Source organism: Gossypium hirsutum, chromosome D11 (assembly GCF_007990345.1).
Source record: "Gossypium hirsutum isolate 1008001.06 chromosome D11, Gossypium_hirsutum_v2.1, whole genome shotgun sequence".
Lineage (NCBI taxonomy): Eukaryota > Viridiplantae > Streptophyta > Magnoliopsida > Malvales > Malvaceae > Gossypium > Gossypium hirsutum.
In genome coordinates, this window is record NC_053447.1 from 25704500 (window position 1) to 25710918 (window position 6419).

Below are 6419 nucleotides of genomic sequence, written 5' to 3' on the forward strand. Positions count from 1 at the left end.
TGAAGGAATTCATGAGTTACAAGCGAGGTATGTACTGATATCATTCTATTTGCACATTTTTTAGTTATCTTAAGTGAAGTGTCCTGTTTAGATGTTCCCTCACACTTGTTTTTTTATGTTGTTTAGATGTTCCCTCAACTATTTATTCTCTATTTTCTCATGGCCATGTGTATTATTGAAGGATACAATGCTGATTTATTTATTTATTTATTTTTATGCTTTTTTTTAAAGTCCTTATTTGAGTAGAATTTTTTGCATGTTCTTTCGAGTTTTGACCTTTCAATTTCCAATTTTGTAGGTTTTTATATTTATTTATTGGAGTAGATATGATTCTATTTTCTACTGTTTTGGTTGTGTTGGCATTACAACAAGGAATTTATGTTGCTTGACTTCTGTATCCTAATTTATTCCTTCCGATTTTACATGTTTTGGCCATATGATAACACTTCAACTTGGTATTCTTAGAAATTAGGAGGGCATTCTGCATTGGATTATTCAAAAGTACACATAATTTGGCATCGTAATGTAGATACATGGAACTTAGGGAAACAAGATGAGAAATTTGATTTATATACATATATATATACATATATTACATGGTAAATATTAAGCATCGTGAAAATTAATCAGCTAACCAACAAACCAAATCATAAATTATTGCAGAATTCTACTTGGTGGGAAGAGGATGTTGAATTGAAAGTATCTTCTGCATGTCATAGTTGAGTAGCCGAATGACAGCTAAACACAATGATAAATCTCTCGCATAAATGGCAAACTTTAACTACAAATAATGCCAATGATATGGGAGTTAGGCTATGAATATATCTCCTGGTTTATTTATTTTATGGAACACATTTTCTTGATGTCTTTAGAGTGCCATGTATTTGATGGTAAGCATGGTAATGTCTCTAACCCAAACGAACATAGTAATGAACAATATGAAGTTAAGGTTCAGGCTAGACAGAGCTAATAAGTTAGCAACTGTTAGTCCATATCCTTTACCCCTGTCTTTCTCATAACTTCTAGAATGAACTTTCAATTGTAGAAATGAAGCAGCATATAATATAGTTTCCCTCCTGTCTTTCCTTGAGTCCTGAGTGAGATTCTTTCAGGGCATGCTTATATATATATATATATGTGAGATTCAACTATAAGAGACTAAAAGGTCGTATTGTAGAAGAAGACTGTCGTATGGCTCTCTCTACTCTTTATAATGTATGTACTATTTTTTCATTTTTGTAGTGGCAAATCATTACTTCTAACCTGCTATCATATGTTCAGCAAAAGTCACATCTTATTTACATGCTTAGAAATGTGCACTACAGTTTTAGGTGCTTCTAACTTCATGTAAGGTTATGGCCCCCTTTACACCATTTTTCACTGAGATTCATCAAAACACGTGGAAAGTTTGTGATGGAGCAGAGGAAAGCATTCACTATTGTAGTTTTCCTCAAGAAGAATGAAAGGTATTCTTTATCTTTTTTGTAATTATTCTAATACTTTTCAGTATATATACCTTATCAGTGGCTTATTGATCAATGTTATTTGTTCCAAAAGTTTTCTGGTTGGAGTTATCTGGAGATTTTATTATCCTAATTATAACTTGCTCGGAATTTGCTCAAAGCCTACAAGTTTATCTTCGGTCAAGAGACTACTATTGTTTGAAGTTGGAGTTTGAACATGGAAATGAGCAGGTTTGTTTTGGTTATGAAGAAGTGGCTGCATAATTGGAGAAATTTAGATGGATTAAAATATGTTAACCAGTGAGGTGAATAGAGGAAGAAGATGAAGGTAGAGTGAAGGGAAGGAGTCTGAAGTTTGGGAGGAAATTATGGTTTTCTGGAGAGAATTCAGAGATTCTGTGAAGGGAGGGTGAGTGAAGAGAGCAACCTACGTGAGTTGTTTGCGTGATCTTTTTATGGTGGGGGACAAATTTAGCTATGTGTTTTAAGATTGATGATGTGAAAGTCTAAAGTTCACCAGGCTGTGTTTCGCGAAAATTACAGGGTCCTTGAACTAGCTGTGGGTTCGCGATATCATTGGTTTCATTGGAAAATACGTGTCAAGTTTTCTATGAGTACATAAGGTATAACAAGATATTATTTTATTGTTTGGTTTTGTGGAATTGCAGGTAAAGTTGAATGCATTGAAAATCAGGGTGCAATGGAAGTGACTCAAGGAGAACATGTCTTCTTGACGATGGGTGACTACTATTTGGCGGACAAGAAGGGATGTCTAGAATTACATTTTTTCTACATTCATATACGTGTATATATTACAAGTACATGTTGAACTGAGCAGACCAGAGCAGCAAAGCAAGGGAAAGGAAGGCAACAACTACTCATTTATACAATTGCTATATGCAATGCTACGTTGCATTTATAGTGTAAAGTTATGAATGCATATGTAAATATATATAATAGGAGGTTTATAATCCTTATTTTTTCTAAATTTATGTATGTGTGCATATATTATAAGTATTTTGGGCTAAGCTAACTTCTTAGTTTATATATATATATTGTATTTTTTTGCAAAATAGAGTATGAAAGAATTAGACTTTTTAATACATTGGATACCACAAAAAGAAAATTAAAATAAAAAATTAAATTAAAATGATGATCATAATTATATTAAAAAATAAAAATATTTTTATATATTTGAGTTGCGGTCTTAATCATTCTATTTTTATTTTATTGGGATCCATGTTATAATTCAGTTTAATTAGGCTCACGTTCCATTCCATTGAACCAAACAATTAAATTAAGAATGTTATTAAATTATATATTATTTTATCAAATTGTATTTAATGATAAATATATTAAACTATGATTAAATTATTTATTATTATTTTTATTAATCTTATTAAAATTGAAAAACAATAACAATAATCAACTACCTAAAATTTTTTTGTTAAGGGTACTTTGCTTTTTTAAGCATTTTTCCTTATACTATTACATGTATTCTATTCAACTAAACACAATAATACTATTACAACTCTATTATATCCTATTAAACCAAACAAACAATTAAATTATTAATTAGAGCTCTATCTATTACGGCCATATTCCATTCACTTCAACCGACCATAATGTCAAATTCATGTCCCACCCAATTTCACTGGAATCGAATAAAGAACAATATTCAACCAACTGCCATCAATTTAGTCTTACAAAGTTACGACATCCATGAACTCTTCATCAATTGCCAAAGCCTCCATCGTCTCCGGAAAAAGGCACACTTCAATGTCAATACTTCCTTCTTCTGCTCCACAAAACAGTGTAGTCTTTCCCTCAAATTTGTTGCCTGACCCGGATCTTACTGCAATCGGCTTTCCCCATCCAAAATCATTACCATACATATTGAATCGAGGGGAACTGCTTGTGGTCAGACCATTGCTTTTGAAAGTGCTCATAGTTACAAATTTTGGGCTTGCTGTCCAAGACTCGAAGAACATTTTGGAACTTTCTTCGGTCACTGTAGAGATTTTTCTGTTCATTGTCCAGGCCGCATTTCCGGTTCCTTGTTCTAATAGTTCCTTTGCTTTCATAGTTACAAGCACGCCCAATATTGCATTGCCGAAATAATTATCAGGCAGTTCCGGCAATCTTGGTCTAGCACCGACTACAACACGGTAAGTGGTCTCTTCATTAGGATCAAATCTTTTATTGCGGATAACTGATCGCCAAATATGAGACAACAGAGCTTGCAGAGAAGAGATGTTGGTGCCCATCTCAGTGTTAAGCTTTTGCCTTGAGTTTTGCAATGTTCTCTTTCGAGAAATGGAAAACTCGTTCCTTTAAACCAGGTAGAATGGACTCCAACTCTTCGTTGCTTTGTTTAAGTTTGACTGCAGATCGAGGAATGCGAATGGGGATATCTGTATCATCAGGAAACCAGCGTTGAAAAACAGGGGGCTTGGATAAGTGAATCGAACCCTTGGAAATTTCTGACCATGAATTCAAGAAATGCCAGAATGATGTCCCATCCACCACAACATGATTGATGGTGCAACCAATGAATATACCATCTGCAAGATCTGTTACTTGTATTCCAAGTACCGGGTTCCTAGTACCCTCAAAGTTTGCGAGCCCGTTCAGTGGGAAAAAGGAGTGAATGATAGTAGGAACACAAACAGGTTTAATGATGTCAGAAATGGTGACTCCATCAGCTACTGCATGCGTAAACGAAGCTCCAGCGTTGTTGCAGTCAATAAAAAAGGAAATGGTGTCATCTTCATGTTGGGTGGTTGCTAGTCGACCTGCAAGGGGTGGAAAGTAGTGTAGAGTGTGCGAGAGAGAGGTTTTCAAGTGATGGATGAGGGTGTTTTCAGTGTCATTCTCCTGCAGAGGTGCTTTAGGCTTGGGAAAAAGAAGTCCCTTTTGAATATGCCCGATCTGAAGGAACCTAAGATCCCATGGAGTTAGCTCAATCCTCTCACTCGATGCACTGTGATTTGCTGCCTGGACTATACTGCTGGATATGAATCGCACGTCGGCCATGCTTTTAGCAGTAAAAATCTTCACTCAAAGCTTAGTAATGTTCAATAGTTGACCGTGCTAGCTACCCGAAGCAGCTGTTGCTGAATCACTTGTCCAAGCTTGATCCATTCGTAACTGTCAAGTACAAATAAGCTAATCCTTTATATCATCAAAGCTTAATATTTATCAATTTCAAGTATAATTCATCAATTTCTTATTAATGATAACTTGCTAAAAATTCAATAACCAAATAAATTAATATATGAACTAATTAAATCAAGTTCCCATAATTATAAATCTATAAAAATTAAAGAAAAATGACTTAAATGACTTACATAAATTGATAGCCGAAAATTTGAATGTTCTTTTCTTCTTTTCTACTTCAACAGAGGACGGCAATAGAAAGAGAGAGATGATAAAATGTTTCCATCTTCCACTATTTTAACTTTTATACTTCAATTATAAATTAATAGGTAAACTACACCCATGGTGACTTTTGTTTACCTTAAGTTACATTTCAGTCACTTATGTTTGAAATGTTACATTTTAGTCACTTACGTTATCGTGTTGTAACATTTTAGTCACTGAGCTATTAATTGTCGTTAATGGTGTAATGGTAAGCTGACGTGGCACTTTAAATCATCATTTCAAACAAAAATTTTAGGTTAAATTATACAATTGGTCCCCATAATTTTTCGTTTTGAGCAATTTAATTTTTTTTATGTTCTTTTAACTTTCTTTTTTTTCTTCTTTTTTTTCCATTCTCTTCTACTTCTCCCTCTGTTTTTCTACCTTCTTTATTTCTTTTAACATACCAAGAAGTCGAATTGGTAGTGAAAAAAGAAGCATGGTATGGGTTTATGGGTTTTGGTTATAGGCAAATGATGATAGTCGACTTCCTACTTCTTTTTTCATTGTCAATTCGACTTCCTAATATGTTAAAAGAAATGGGAAATGTATGAAAACAGAGGGAGAAACAAAAGAGAATGAAAAAAAGAGAGGAAAGTTTAAAGAACATAAAAGAAAAAAAATTAAATTACTTAAAACGAAAAAAATATGGGGATCAATTGTATAATTTAACCTAAAATTTTGTTTGAAATGATGATTTAACGTGCCACATCAGCTTACCGTTACACCATTAACGACGATTAATAGCTCAGTGACTAAAATGTTACAACATGATAACGTAAATGACTAAAACGTAACATTTCAAACATAAGTGACTAAAGCGTAACCTAAGGTAAACAAAAGTGACCATGGGTGTAGTTTACCCTAAATTAATTAATCTTAATTAAACATTAATTTATATATTTTGATCATAAACTTAACTGAATAGAAATCATCATCCATCGAAAGATGCTAACTAATGGTTAAATAATCGTTTCAGACCTTTAGATAATTGTTATTTAAGTCCATAATTTTTTTTCTTAATTAAAGTTTAATAGTAATTAGACTTTTATAATTTAATCTCTAAATTTTAATCAACTACTTTTTGACTAAATTACTTAATCGCTTTTTATTATAATTTCATATTAACCTCGTAAATGTTCTTTTTTATATTTACGGACTAGATTTACGAAAATGGAATTCTAAAATAATATTTTTTTTACATTATTAAAATTTGAGTCGTTATAACGAGAGTTTGAATTCGCTGACAAAATTCTTTGACTTTAGAATTATTTTATTATTATTTCTATTAAGAATAAAATTATCTTAAAGATAGTAAGTACAGACAGATAAGCTTGCTCTGAGCACATAGGCGCACAACCACCAACTTTTGTCCCCTTTTTTTTATTTTTGTTCAATAAAGTTTTTTTGCCTTTAAATTTCTTTCTTTTCAACTAATTTTTCTTGTTCTTAATTTATTTTATGAGTACTTAGTTTTACCTAGTTTTAGGTTGATTTTTGATTCGGAGTTTAAACTATGAGATTCGAAATCGT

The 6419-nt window shown here is 32.5% G+C and overlaps 1 pseudogene; it reads right to left on the minus strand.

Moving 5' to 3' along the window:
- Window positions 1–2876: 2876 nt before the first annotated feature.
- On the minus strand, window positions 2877–4904 carry LOC107913229 (uncharacterized acetyltransferase At3g50280-like; annotated as a pseudogene).
- Window positions 4905–6419: the final 1515 nt, after the last annotated feature.